The sequence below is a fragment of the Sorex fumeus genome, unplaced genomic scaffold, assembly GCF_029834395.1.
Source record: "Sorex fumeus unplaced genomic scaffold, SorFum_2.1 ptg000006l, whole genome shotgun sequence".
NCBI lineage: Eukaryota > Metazoa > Chordata > Mammalia > Eulipotyphla > Soricidae > Sorex > Sorex fumeus.
In genome coordinates this window covers 54,714,637-54,729,366 of record NW_026606063.1, presented here as the reverse complement: position 1 = coordinate 54,729,366, position 14,730 = coordinate 54,714,637, and positions in this window count along the sequence as shown.

The following is a 14,730-nucleotide window of genomic DNA, read 5'->3' as shown; positions in this document are numbered from 1 at the left end:
TTTCCCTTCCTTTCCTCCCTTTCTCTCCTCTCCCCTCTTCTCACCTCTTCTTCTCTCCTTTTATCTTTTCCTCTCCCTTTTTTCCTTTTTTCCTTTTTTCTTTTTTCTCTTCTCTCTCTCTCTCTCTCTCTCTCTCTCTCTCTCTCTCATTTTGGTCTGTGGGGGGGAGGGGCAGACCACACCCAGCAGTGCTCAGGGCCTTTTCCTCACTCTCCTGGTGGTTAGTTAGTCTTCTATGATACAGTGTGCTTATACCATCTTTACATAACACAGACATTCATGATGAAAGAATAGTGAGACGCATTTCTGGTTCTATTCCTAGATATGATTGATTGAAGCTTGAACAAGCCCACAGTGGCATTTTCTTCTAAATGCAGGGATTTCTAAATTCTAAAGAGTTTTCTCAGTTCACCAAACATTTGCCTTAGGTTAGTGATTCTCAAACTTTGATGCTCTTTTTTGTTACCAGGAGAACTTGTCCAAAGTCAAATTACCATTCAGCTGTTTTTGGAGAGGGAGGTGAAGATCTCAAAATTCTGACAAGGTTCTTGGTGAAGCTGATGCTTCCTGGTGGTTACATATTGAGTAAACATCTGAAACACACTATGGATAGAATAGACCCAGAATAAAGTAAATTTCTCAAGTACTGTATTTTTCCCTGTTCTTTCTCACCAGTCTTATTTCTCATCTGTTGCTAAGGTTACTGAAGGTTGGTACCCATAAGTTTGTTTAGATTTGACTAATCTTAAGTGATACAGCTTTTATTACACTTGCAAGACACAAATGATATATGTCACCTTAGGTTTCAAAGAACTAGAAATGAGATTTCTAGAAAATGAAATCATTGTCTGCCCTAAAATCCTGTCCCCTTGCACCCCCTCCCCCAAAAAGAAACCCTTTACTGGTCTGTCTTTTCCCTCTGCAAGAGAGGCTTAATTCATGGTGTATAGAAAGTAAGATTAGCCCTAGAATGTTATCCATGACTTCTTGTGGATAGCTGATATAAACGTAAATAAGATTTATAGTATACTCTCAGACATCCCAACCACCCAGGAATGGTGTGGAAAGTAGTCTGTTGCCATATTTTTTGGCGAAAGAGCAGGTAAGGGTCCCACATGCTGTTCTCACATGGTTGTTTATATCAGAATTAGCCAGGAAGAAAGCTTCAGATCCATAGTTCCAATATCTTACCTCTGAACAACTGAATCAGTATAATTGGTTTTGTATTTGTAATGTTGTAAAGCAGTGGTTTTCAGCCACAATTCCATAGGCCACTATTGGTTCACAAGTATTAAAAGATGTTAAATAAAAGATGGTACAAAAAAACCACTGTATAAAGCAAAAATACCTCATTTTGCTGGTACACAGATGTAAAAAATACACTTATTCAGTTGATGGAAGAATTACTCTCCACGACACATCAGGAGTATCACTCTATAGCTTCTCTTTTCATGTTCTCCCAGGAAAATAGAAAGTAAACTACAAAATTATTAATTTCAAATGATAAGTGTTATGAAGGGGACAAAAACGATGATGAGAACATGATAAAAGAGAAGTTTTGTTAATTGAGTCAATCAATGGTGTCTCTACAATTTGCTGGGGTATGAATTGTCTAGTAAGTAGTGGTGATTAGGCAGATAACATCATTTGTGAACATTCCTCCAGGAAAAGAGTATACTTTAGGAACTTCTGGAATTGCTGGACAAGACAAAGAAACAAGACTTTCTTGCAAATTATTCTGAAATTAGGACCCCTTTCCTAGGTGGCAAAGGTGTAAAGAATCTCTCACCTCCAGACCCTATTCTCAATGTTTTGTTTGCTCTGCCAATACCCCAAACTTGGATCTTACTGAGTACACCACTGAAGAACCCTGACTCCTGCTTTGAAATCTATAGGAAAGATGGAAGACCCAGATACCATCTGTTGAGTCCTTAAACTCCTAGTCAAAGTGATCGTCAGGATGACACTTCAAATTAATTAAGGGAGTTGATTTTAGCCTTGGACACCTTGCCTATAAAATGGGATAAAAAAATGACTTTCCCGTCCATGGCTTTCCTATACGCAAACAGTGAGAGAGAAGAAAGCAACATGAAAAAAACAATCCCGTTCACAATTGTGCCCCAGAAAATCAAGTACCTAGGAATCAGCTTAACTAAGGAAGTAAAGGACCTGTACAAAGAAAACTACAAAACGCTACTTCAGGAAATAAAAGAGGACATGAGGAAATGGAAAGATATCCCCTGCTCATGGGTCGGGAGACTTAACATTGTCAAAATGGCAATACTACCAAAAGCATTGTATAAATTCAATGCAATCCCTATAAGGATACCCATGACATTCTTCAAAGAAATGGAGCAAACACTCCTGAAATTTATATGGAACAATAAGCCCCCACGAATAGCTAAAGCAATTCTTGGGAAAAAGAAAATGGGAGGAATCAACCTCCCGAACTTCAAACTGTACTACAAAGCAGTAATAATTAAAACAGCATGGTACTGAAACAAAGGCAGAACTGCAGACCAATGGAACAGGGTTGAATACACTGACATCTCTCCTCAATCATATGCTCATCTAATCTTTGATAAAGGTGCAAGTAATGTGAAGTGGAGTAAGGAAAGCCTCTTTAATAAATTGTGTTGGCATCACTGGACGGCTACATGCAAAAAAATAGGCTCAGAACTCTGCCTAACACCATGTACAAAAGTAAGATCAAAATGGATTAAAGACCTCAACATCAGACCAGAAACCATAAGGTACATTGAAGATAAAGTTGGCAAAACCCTCCATGACATTGAAGCTAATGGTATCTTCAAAGATGCCACGCCACTGGCCAAGCAAGTGAAAACAGAGATAGATAAATGGGACTATCTTAAACTAAGAAGCTTCTGCACCTCCAAAGAAACAGTGACCAAAATACAAAGACAGTCTACAGAATGGGAAAGGATATTCACCGAATACACATCTGACAAGGGGTTGATATCCAGGATATACAAAATACTGGTTAAACTCCACAAGAAGAAAACATCCAACCCCATCCAAAAATGGGGCAATGAAATGAACAGAAACTTTCTCAAAGAAGAAATCCGAATGGCAAAAAAACACATGAGAAAATGCTCTACATCATTAATCATCAGGGAGATGCAGATCAAAACCACAATGAGATACCATCTCACACCTCAGAGACTAGCCCACATTCAAAAGAACAAAAGCAACCGATGCTGGCGTGGATGTGGCGAGAAAGGGACACTCCTTCACTGTTGGTGGGAATGTCCACTGGTTCAGCCCTTCTGGAAAACAGTATGGACGATTCTCAAAAAATTAGAAATTGAGCTCCCATTTGACCCAGCAATACCACTCCTGGGAATATATCCCAGAGAGGCAAAAATGTATAGTCGAAGTGACATCTGCACTTGTTTGTTCATTGCAGCACTCTTTACAATAGCCAGAAACTGGAAGAAACCTGAGTGCCCAAGAACAGATGACTGGTTAAAGAAACTTTGGTACATCTACACAATGGAGTACTATGTAGCTCTTAGAAAAGATGGTAAAAAGGTAAAGGTAAAGGCCCTCCCGTTGATCGTCGATTTGCTCGAGCGGGCCCAGTAACGTCTCCATTGGAGACTTTGTTGTTACTGTGTCTGGCATATCGAATACTCTCGGTAGCTTGCCGGGCTCTCCGAGAGGGGCGGAGGAATCGAACTCGGGTCGGCCATGTTGGCCGCGTGTAAGGCGAATGCCCTACCCGCTGTGCTATCGCTTTACATACAAGTGGTACAATATGGAAAGTATCATGCTAAGCGAAATGAGTCAGAAAGAGAGGGATAGACATAGAAAGATTGCATTCATCTGGGGGATATAAAGTAACAAAGTAAGAGATTAATACCCAAGAATAGCTGAGATCAGCACCAGGAGGATTACTCCATAACTTAGAGGCCAGCCGGGTATCCTAGAGGAAAGGGCAGTTCAGATAGAGAAGGGAGCACCAAATTAAGGATGTTTGGAGGATCCTCCCAGGAGGGGAGATGCATGTCGAAAGTAGACTATGGACTGAACATGTTTGCCACTCAATGCCTCTTTTGCAGACCACAACACCCAAAAGGAGAGAGAGAACACAGGGGATTGCCCTGCCACAGAGACAGGGGGGATGGGGGGATGGGGGTGGGAGGGATATTATCCATGGTGGTGGAAAATGGGCACTGGTGGAGGGATGGGTATCTGATCATTGTATAATTGAAACCAAAGCACAAAAAATTGTAAATCTACAACTTTAAAAAAAATAAAATACAATAAAGGGAAAAAAAATGACTTTCCCAGAAAATACAGGAATTAAGACACTTGCCTTGCTGGTTTGAATCCTTGGCAACACATACGGTACTGTGAGCATCACCAGGAGTCAGAAATAAATCCTGAGTCCCACTGGATTGTTGCCCAAAAGCCTTCCCTTCTCCCTGTTTTCCCTCAAAAGAATACTTTTACTAGAGTTGGTTCAATAAGATCATGTGCTTAGTTTTTGGTAGTCTTGCTATGTACAATGTGTCTATAGCACTTTAGAATGTTCCATTTTGAAAGGTAATAATGAGTGAGCCCATTCATGGCCTGTCACCTGTCACTTTCAAGGACATGGGACTGTGTAAGACAGTGTCCCAGGTGAAATGGCCAACCTGGACCATTGGAGAGTGTCCATCTCCTTAGGAGCAGACTTTTTAATCCTCCCCACACACCATCAGAGTATCACACATCTGTGTTCGCAATCATATTGAGCAAACATGTGAAGAGGTATTTTCACTTTTGAGACTCTCAACTGTTCTTTCAGGCGGCTCATGATGGAACTCATTAGCAGATCCTGTAGGGGTGTGTCTTCTTGGGCACTGGCAGTGGGGACTGGACTCAGCCTGGCAGGTCAGGCCCATTAGCAATGGCTTTTAGCACTTCATCCTTTATCAATTACAGCTTCTCAAACACACTCCAAGGGACTGGGGCAGGGAGGCACTGCTATGGACATCTGTGATGTGGCACTTTCCCATCAAAGGAGAAGTCTGCCTTCCTTTGCTGCTTTTCCTGAGTGCTCACAAAAATCAGTCCCTCCCACCCATCAGCAGTTTTAGATGTATTTGAACAACCCTTACTGTGCTCCTACAACAAACACTTTACTTGTGCTGGAGTGCTCATGGTTGAATAAAACCAATCTCTGCCCTTTAAAAAGGAAATAAATCAATAGGTATCCAACTAGCAAGAAAACTGGAAAGACTGTGATAATGACAGCAATACAGATAAAAAGGAAGTGCTCTATTGTCAATGGTGCTTGTATTAGTTGTCTATTATGGCTGCAAGCTTAGTGGCTTAAAACATTTGAAATGTATTCTGTCCTAGAGACGAGAAATCTGAAATGAATCTCAGAGAGCAAAATTCAGAGTGTCAGCATTAGTTGCTTCCCCTGGAGGCTCTGGGAAGAATCTGTTCCTTGGCTAGGTTTTAGTGGTTGCTACACTCCTTTACTTGTTGCCTCATCCCTCTAACCTCTGCCTCGGTGCTTTTGTTGCCTTTTCCTCATCTGTCTGTGAAGTTTCCTTGTCTTTCTGCTGTAAGGATATAGGTTCACTGTCACTGTCCTCCCGTTGTTCATCGATTTGCTCGAGCGGGCCCAGTAACATCTCCATTGGAGACTTTGTTGTTACTGTGTTTGGCATATCGAATACATCACGGGTAGCTTGCCAGGCTCTCCAAGAGGGGCGGAGGAATCGAACTCAAGTCGGCCATGTTGGCTGCATGCAAGGCAAACGCCCTACCGCTGTGCTATCGCTCCAGTCCAAGGATATAGGTTATTGCATTTAAAAGTCATAGAAGATAAGATACCTTGAATGCTCTATCTCAATATACTTGCTGTAATATTATTTGTAAAGTCCTTTATTGAATATATGCTAATGTTCACAGGTGCCACACAGTTGTACAGAGGTATCTTTTGGAGAATGATTATTCAGTGGCACTCTCAGTCTTTTACTTCCAACCCCCACTGACTGGTAGTTCTTTGTTGGTAGTTACAATATTGACAGTCACATTTGGCTATTAAGCACTTGATAATATGGCTTGTCTGAACTAAGATATACTGTAAGTGGAAAATAGACACTTGATTTTGAAGACTTACTATAAAATATATAAAGTAGTTAATTAATTATTAATGCTGATTACATGCTGATTCTGTTTTTTGTTTTGTTTTGTTTTTCTATGTCTGGTGGTTTATAGGGGCTGCTCCCTGCTCTATACTCAAGAGTGCCTGAGGGACCATATGATGCCAGAAATTGAACTTGGCCTCTGCAAACAAAGTATGAGCTCCACCAGCCTGGTGAGTTACCTCTCTTGTCTTCACAGGGAAGGGCTTTAGAACCCCCCCTCCACACACATACAGATTCTATCTCCAGATTACTAAATGAGAAATATCTAGGGATAAGCCTAGTCATCAGCATGTTTTAAGCCCTCCAGAGATTCCAGTATGTAGCCACCATTGAGAATCTGTAGTGATGTGGAGGAGGATTAATAATAGTAAATAGCACAAATGATTCAGGGGGTATTACAGGTGGGTAACACTCTTTTTATTTATTAGAAAAAGAAAATAAGGTCTCTGAATGAAACTTTTGCCTTCCTCCCTGACATCTCAGAGCCATGTTGCAGCTAGTAACTGTGAGGGAAATGGGATGACACATGACTCTACCAAACAGATTTCCCTCTGACAGGATGGCTGGACTTTCTCCGTTGGTGCTTCTGAAAGTTAAAAAAAACTTTCCCTGGGAGTTTCTGCCACAGTATCTGGCGGAACAAATTCGAATATAGTCCAGCAAGCAAATGTTTCATTGATGGTGGCTAGCTACAGGCAAGGTTCTTCTTCTTCAACAGGTCATGGTAGAGTATGTTTTATGGGCACCCATTGGTAATATCTGTCACAGTAGAGTTTTCTTTGTTACTGGGGTTCCCAGCTTCTTCCTTGACCCAATAAATAGAGGTATTCACTGGATCTGGTCTCAGAATAAGGTAACAAAGCTGAAAGTCAGAATACTTCTGTTGAGTTTTGAAGCATTGCCTGGGCATTTGGTTCTAAGCTGAACAAGATAGTATGCTAAAGAAAGAGCTTGTGCTACTGAACACAACATTGATAGAATGTGCTATCTCTGTCTTCTTCATGAAATCTTCAAGCAGTGAAGTTTTTTATCTGGCATTGTCTGTAAATAGACCTATCTTCTTAATATTTTGCAGTGCTTTGAGTCTAATTAAAGCACCAGATTTTTCTGCATTTAAGAAATGTTGTGCATTTAAAATTATTTTAGAGTTGTATAGCACTTATCTGACTTTTGAAATAACTGGTAATGAACAGCAATTAATATTTTGTCCTTTTTTTGAACTAAAATAGATTTTATTTGGAAGTTTTGAGGAAGGGGTGGGGAGAAATTATAATTAATATTTTCAAAAGGGAGAGGTCTTGTATATGTTTGTGGGTGGTGAAACATTCCTAACAAGGGAGCTAAAAGCAATATGAATAAAAAGCTTGTTATGTCCTCCTTCCCGCTTTTCTTTCTTGAATCTAAAAGAAAGGCTAAAGGGGCTACTATAAGACAAGACAAACTCTACAAGCACAACAAACCCTTACAGAAAGATAACAAAAAAACCCATAACAATAATCTCTTTCAATGTCAATGGTCTAAATTCACCAATTAAGAGACACAGAGTGGCAAAATGGATTCAGAGACAGAACCCAACATTCTGCTGCTTACAAGAAACTCAATTCAACAGTCAGAGCAAACACAGACTCAAAGGATGGAAAACAATCCTGCAAGCAAACAGCTCCCTCAAAAAAAGCTGAAGTGGCCATACTAGTATTCGACAACATAAATTTCAGGTTGAAAAAGATAAGAAGGGACAGTGAAGGCCACTTTCTATTCATCAAGGGATATGTACAATAGGAAGAAATCACACTCTTAAATGTATACACACCTAATGAGGGAACAGCTAAATATTTAAAACAACTGCTAACAGATTTTAAGGAGGACATTGCTGGCAACACAATAGTAGCCGGAGACTTCAACATTGCCTCATCACCTCTGGATAGATCAACAAGAACAAAACTCAGCAAGGAAACATTGGCTTTGAAGGAAGAAATAGAAGAGAAAGGGCTTATAGACCTATGAAGGGCTTTACACCCCAAACAGAAAGAATACACATTCTCCAGTGCACACAAATATTTTCCAAAATAGACCATGTTTTTGGCCACAAAACATACCTCAATAGAATCAGGAAGATAGAAATACTATCAACAATCTTCTCAGACCACTATGCACTGAAGATAGAAGTGAATTGCACACAGATATGGATAACCAAATTAAACACCGAAAATCAAATAACTCAATGTGAAAAAACTCTCCCAAACAGTTTCTATGAAGCCCATATCTCTCTAATACCAAAAGGAAACAAAGACACCACAAGAAAAGAAAACTACAGACCAATGTCCCTGATGAACACAGACGTGAATATTCTAAACAAAATACTAGCAAATATTGAATCAGGAAGGAAGTCAAAGATGATATCAAAAGATGCATGGAAACAAATGAGAATGAAGACACGAGCTCCAGAACCTAAGGGATGCAGCTAAAGCCATGTTAAGGGGAAATTTTATAGCTCTGCAAGCATTTCTGAGGAATGAAGAAGGGGCCCACATAAACAACGTCACTTCACAGCTTAGAAAAAGACCAACAAAAGGAACCCAAACCAAGAAGAAGGAAAGAGATCATAAAACTTAGAGCAGAATCAATGACATGAAAACCTCAAAACCAATCCAAAAGATCAATGAAACCAAGAGCTAGTTTTTCGAGAAAATAAACAAGATAGATAAACCACTAGCAAAACTCACAAAGAAAGAGAGAACCCTAATAAACCGAATCAGAAATGAGAAGGGGAATATAACAACAGAAACCAAAGAAATTCAAAAGATCATCAGAGACTATTTTGAAAGTCTGTATGCCACAAAACAAGAGAACCTAGAAGAAATGGATAAATTCTTGGATCCCTACAATCTTCCAGGGCTGAATCAAGAAGGTCTAGAATACCTGAATAGTCCTATTAATATCAAGGACATTGAAACTTTAATCAAAAGACTTCTGCAAAATGAAAGCCCAGGTCCAGATGGATTCACTAGTGAATTTTTCCAAACATTTAAAGAGGACCTATTGCTAGTTGTTCTCAAGCTTTTCCAGGAAATTGAAGAAACAGAAACTCTCCCAAACAGTTTCTATGAAGCCCATATCTCTCTAATACCAAAAGGAAACAAAGACACCACAAGAAAAAAAAAACTACAGGCCAATATCCCTGATGAACACGGATGCGAAGATTCTAAACAAAATACTAGCAAATAGATGTCAACAGCTCATCAAAAAGATCATACACCATGACCAAGTGGGATTCATCCTGGGGAGGCAAGGATGGTTTAACGTTCGGAAATCAATCAACACAATCCATCATATCAACAAAAGAAAAGATAAAAACCATGTAATCATGTCAATAGATGCAAAGAAAGCATTTGACAAGATCCAGCACCCCTTTATGATGAAAACCCTTGCCAAAATGAGTATAGAGGGGATTTTCCTCAATATTGTTAAAGCCATCTACCACAAGCTCTCGGCAAGCATCATCCTCTTTGGGGAAAAACTGAGAGCCTTCCCTTTATGATCACAGATGAGACAAGGATACCCACTCTCCCCAATGCTGTTCATTATAGTACTGGAAGTACTTGCAATAGCAGTTGGTCAAGAAAAAGATATTAAGGGCATTCAGGTAGGAAAGGAAGAAATCAAGCTCTCACTATTCTCAGATGATATGATACTCTAGTTAGAGAACCCAAAACTTCTACCAAGAAACTCCTAGAAACAATAGACGTGAATAGTAAAGTTGCAGGCTATGAAATCAATACGCAAAAGTCCATGGCTTTCTTATACACAAACAGTGAGAGAGAAGTGACATGAAATAAGCAATCCCATTCACAATTGTGCCCCAGAAAATCAAGTACCTAGGGATCAGCTTAACTAATGAAGTAAAGAACCTGTGCAAAGAATACTACAAAACACTACTGCAGGAAATAAAAGAGGACACGAGGAAATGGAAAGATATCCCCTGCTCATGGATTTGGAGAATTAACATTGTCAAAATGGCAATACTTCCCAAAGCATTGTACAAATAGAATGTGATCCCTATAACGATACCCATGACATTCTTCAAAGCAATGGAGCAAACACTCCTGAAATTCCTATGGAACAACAAGCCCCCACGAATAGCTAAAGCAATTCTTGGGAAAAAGAAAATGGGAGAAATCAACCTGCCTAACTTCAACCTCTACTACAAAGCAGTAATAATTAAAACAGCATGGTATTGGAACAAAGGCAGAGCCACGACCAATGGAACAGGGTTGAATATACTGACACCTCTCTCAAAATATATGATCATCTAATCTTTGATAAGGGAACAAGAAATGTGAAGTGCAGCAAGGAAATCCTCTTTAACAAATTGTGCTAGCAAAACTGGACAGCTACATGAGAAAAAAAATGGGCTCAAATCTTTACCTAACACCATGTACAAAAGTAAGATCAAAATGAATTAAAGACCTCAACATCAGACCGGAATCCATAAGGCACGTTGAAGACAAGGTTGGCAAAACCCTCTACGACATTGAAGCTAATGGTATCTTCATAGATGTCACGCCACTGGCCAAGCAAGTGAAAACAGAGATAGACAATGAGACTGTCTTAAACTAAGAAGCTTCTGTACCTCCAAAGAAACAGTGACCAAAATACAAAGACAGTCTACAGAATGGGAAAGGATATTCGCCGAACACACATCTGACAAGGGGTTGATATCAAGGATATACTAAGTACTGGTTGAACTCCACAAGAAGAAAACATCCAACCCCATCAAAAAATGAGGCTACATGGGTTCTACATGGAAAGTATCATGCTAAGTGAAATGAGCCAGAAAGAGAGGGACAGACATAGAAAGACTGCACTCATCTGGGGAATATAAAGTAACAGAATGGGAGACAAACACCCAAGATTAGTTGAGATAAGTAACAGGAGGTCTGCTCCACAGCTTGGAAGCCGGCAGCACATGCTGGGAGAAAAGGCAGCTCAGATAGAGAAGGGATCACCAAGTAAAGGATGCTTGGAGGACTTGCTTGGGATGTGAGATGCGTGCTGAAAGAAGACTACAGACCGAACTCAATGACCACTCAAAACCTCTATTGCAAACTACAACACCCTAAAGGAAAGAGTGAGCAAATGGGAATGCCCTGCCACAGAGGTGGGGTGGGGTGGGGGAGATGGGGTGTGGGGGTGGGAGGGCTACTAGGATCATTGGTGGTGGATAATGGGCACTGGTGGAGGGGTAGGTGCTCGATCATTGTATAACTGAAACCCAAGCACCTAAGTTTGTAAATCTACAACTGCACCTCATGGTGTTTCACTAATTAAAAATAAAGGAGAGTGAGAGAGAGACAGAGACAGAGATATAGAGAGATAGAGAGAGAAGAAAAGAGCATGCCAGAGAGGCAGGCTGAGGTGGTGGTGGGTGGTGGTGGGAGGGTAGCTTGGGACATTGGTGTTGGGAAACTGGGAAGTATACACTGGTGAAGGGATGGGTGTGGGAACATTGTATAACTGAAACCCAATCACAAACAACTTTATAACTGTATATCTCACATATTTGATTAAAAAATTTTTTAATAAAAAAAGATGAAAGTTTTAAAAAGGGAGAGTGATGTGATGCTGAAGTCTGAAAAAACCATGAAAGGGGTCAGGTGAGACTTAGTAGAACCTGGGCTGGGCAATAATGAGATGAAATGGGAAAGAATTGGTTCAAAACACCATTTAGATCGCATGAGAACTCATGAATTAATCATTCATGTACATTGTATGGGGCTGGAGCAATAGCACAGTGGTAGGGTGTTTGCCTTGTGCGCAGCCAGCCCTGCCAAGCCAGGTTCAATTCCTCTGCCCCTCTCGGAGAGCCCAGCAAACTACCGAGAGTATCTTGCCCACATGGCAAAGCCTGGCAAGCTACCCTTTGATGTATTCAATATGCCAAACACAGTAATAATAAGTCTCAAAACGGAGATGTTATTGGGCCTGCTCAAGCAAATCGATGAACAACGGAGGACAGGGACAGTACATTGTATATGTAACCCCACTTCCCTTACTCTGAGTTCACTACCAAGGTTTCCATATGAAAACGTCCAATATATCTATCCAGTATCACTCATTTCTTATTGATCCAACTGATTTTACTCATGCTATTGATAAACCTATTAAACACAATTTCTTCCCTTATTGTTAACCTCTTACAAGAAGTCTCACAATGGAGACGTTACTGGGCCTGCTCGAGTAAATTGATGAACAACGGGAGGACAGACAGTATTGTTAACCTCTTAACTCATATGGCAGATTGAATAATATGCCTGCTTGGGGCTTGCAGTTTAGTTCATTTGTGGCGTACTCCCAAGACTTGTGAGGGTCCCCTTTAGCCTAGGTGCCCAGAGGGCACCTTGGCCAAGAAGAGGAATCTTCAGGTTCCCTGGCTCTGCATGCTGGGCACACCGCCCCTCCTCTCACTTTTTTCCTGGCTCCAATGTAGAGGATGGTTGGCACTCAAAAAGTTACCTTGTGACCAGAAGGTATCCATGTTAGAGATGATGGAACAGAACGAAGAAGTCTAAACCTTTCTGTTGTTGTTTGGTATTGTTTTGAGGTCATACTCAGTGATGCTCAGGGTTTACTCCTGGCTCCGCAATCAGGGATCAATTCCTGCAGGTTAGCAGGACCATATGGGGATGTGTGGGATACAGCAAGGATCAGCCAGGTGCAAGGCTGCTGCTACTATCACTCCAGGACCCGGAGCCTAAATCTTGATGACATTATGTAGCACTGTAGCACTGTCCTCCCGTTGTTCATTGATTTGTTCAAGCGGGCCCAGTATTATGAAGACACCACAATTCTTTAGAATGATAGTTATATGAGAAAAGAAATAAATACTTCCTCTTAATAACTGTTTTATGAATGTCTGTTTTTGGCAGTCAAATAAATTTCCTGATACCAATACAGAGCAACATTATTCATTTAACAATTATTATTCATTGATGATTCAAAAGTTATCTTGAATCAATTGCCAAAATTACAAGCATTAAACATTCATCAAGGAGACTTAGCTCTAACAGCAGCAGCTACTGCATAGAACTTTGTGGAAAGTTTTTCCTTCAGGTACCTTCTGGAGGAGCAAACACGTGATAGAGCAATACAAAGGTGATATTATCATTGAACCAAGTTCCGGTGACCGTAATTGCTGCTTGAAGGCCAAAATATGATCAAGAGATGAGAGTTGATGTGAGGAAATCAGGTTTCTATGTGGGTTAGCATCCTGAGAAGATAGGACTTATGTTTCCCAAATCTATCTTTTCAGCATGGTCACAAAAAGAAATTTTGGTAGGAAAAGAGAACAAGCAAGCACTTTTTCTTCTAAGAAGCATTTTTGGAGACTGGTAGGTTTCAGGGTCATCTATTAGCTCCTTGGACTGATCCCGAGACACACTCTCTTTGGATGCAATAAAAGTTTCCAATCAAGGTCTTCACCCTCTTGTCCACAAGGTAAGGGGATATTCTCAACTATCCATGCCCAGACAAGTTTTATGGTTCTTAATATTGGACTCAACTCAGTTTCTTTGGGTCTTCAGGTTTTTTTTTTTAACCAGTTGAGGAACTGCTCCACAAATTTTAACAATTTAAGGCTGCATTTTGGTGGTTTTCCCACGTGGGACTCAGAGACCCTGAGGTCCCTCCTGACGATTTTTGGTCAACAAGGTTCACTGGTTGAGGGACTAAATAAGTTTTGGCCTCCAGATGGAGATATTCACTCTGAACCCAGGTCTTCCTGGCCCCTGGGGTAAGTCCCTGCAGTTCTGATTCTCTCCCTTGGACTGAAACAAAGGAAATGTTTCCTTTTAGTGATATATCTTGGACAGATAACAGCAGCAGCAAGAACAGTATTTTCAGTTTAGAGAGAATTTTATCCATCTTCAAAAGAGGGTAAAACTGGGCTGGGTGGTGGCAGGTAATCTTAAAACCCAAAGAGAGAACCCAGAACAAAGAATACCCACTTCCAGAAATTACCATCATAAAAAGCCTAACCTGTAGGTAGTAGCAGCTTGCCTCAAGGAGAAAAATGAAAATCTCCTTGGCTGGCCTTTCAGCTTGCCTAAGGGGCTGATCTTTGCTCAGGAGGGAGGTGACTGGGCTGACCTTAAAATCCAGCCTCAGGGAGAAGGAGATGAGGAATTTTATTTCCCTCCCAAAGGCCTTGATGTTTTTCAAAATTCTCAAGGAGTCAGTACTTTCTCCTGAAGCTTCTTTAAAAAGTAGTAATTTGTAGGAAAAAAAAAAAACAAAGGCCTGGGGGGTGGGGTCCCTAAAGAACAGTGCCCTAAAGCTTCTTTCTCTCCCTTTCCCAGAGCTTTAGGATTTTCTTAAACGTTCTTTTCTTATCCCTCTTTTTGTTTTGACACGGGGGCTTCTTCCAGTGTTCCAAGTACAAAACAGAAGGTCACCTTTCAGGTCGTTTTCTCTCCAGCACCCCAATCCCCGCAAATAGAAGCTTCTCTCCTTGAGGCTGGCGGTGGTGGTTTGCCCCACCGGTGACAAGCCACCGTGCAGGAGG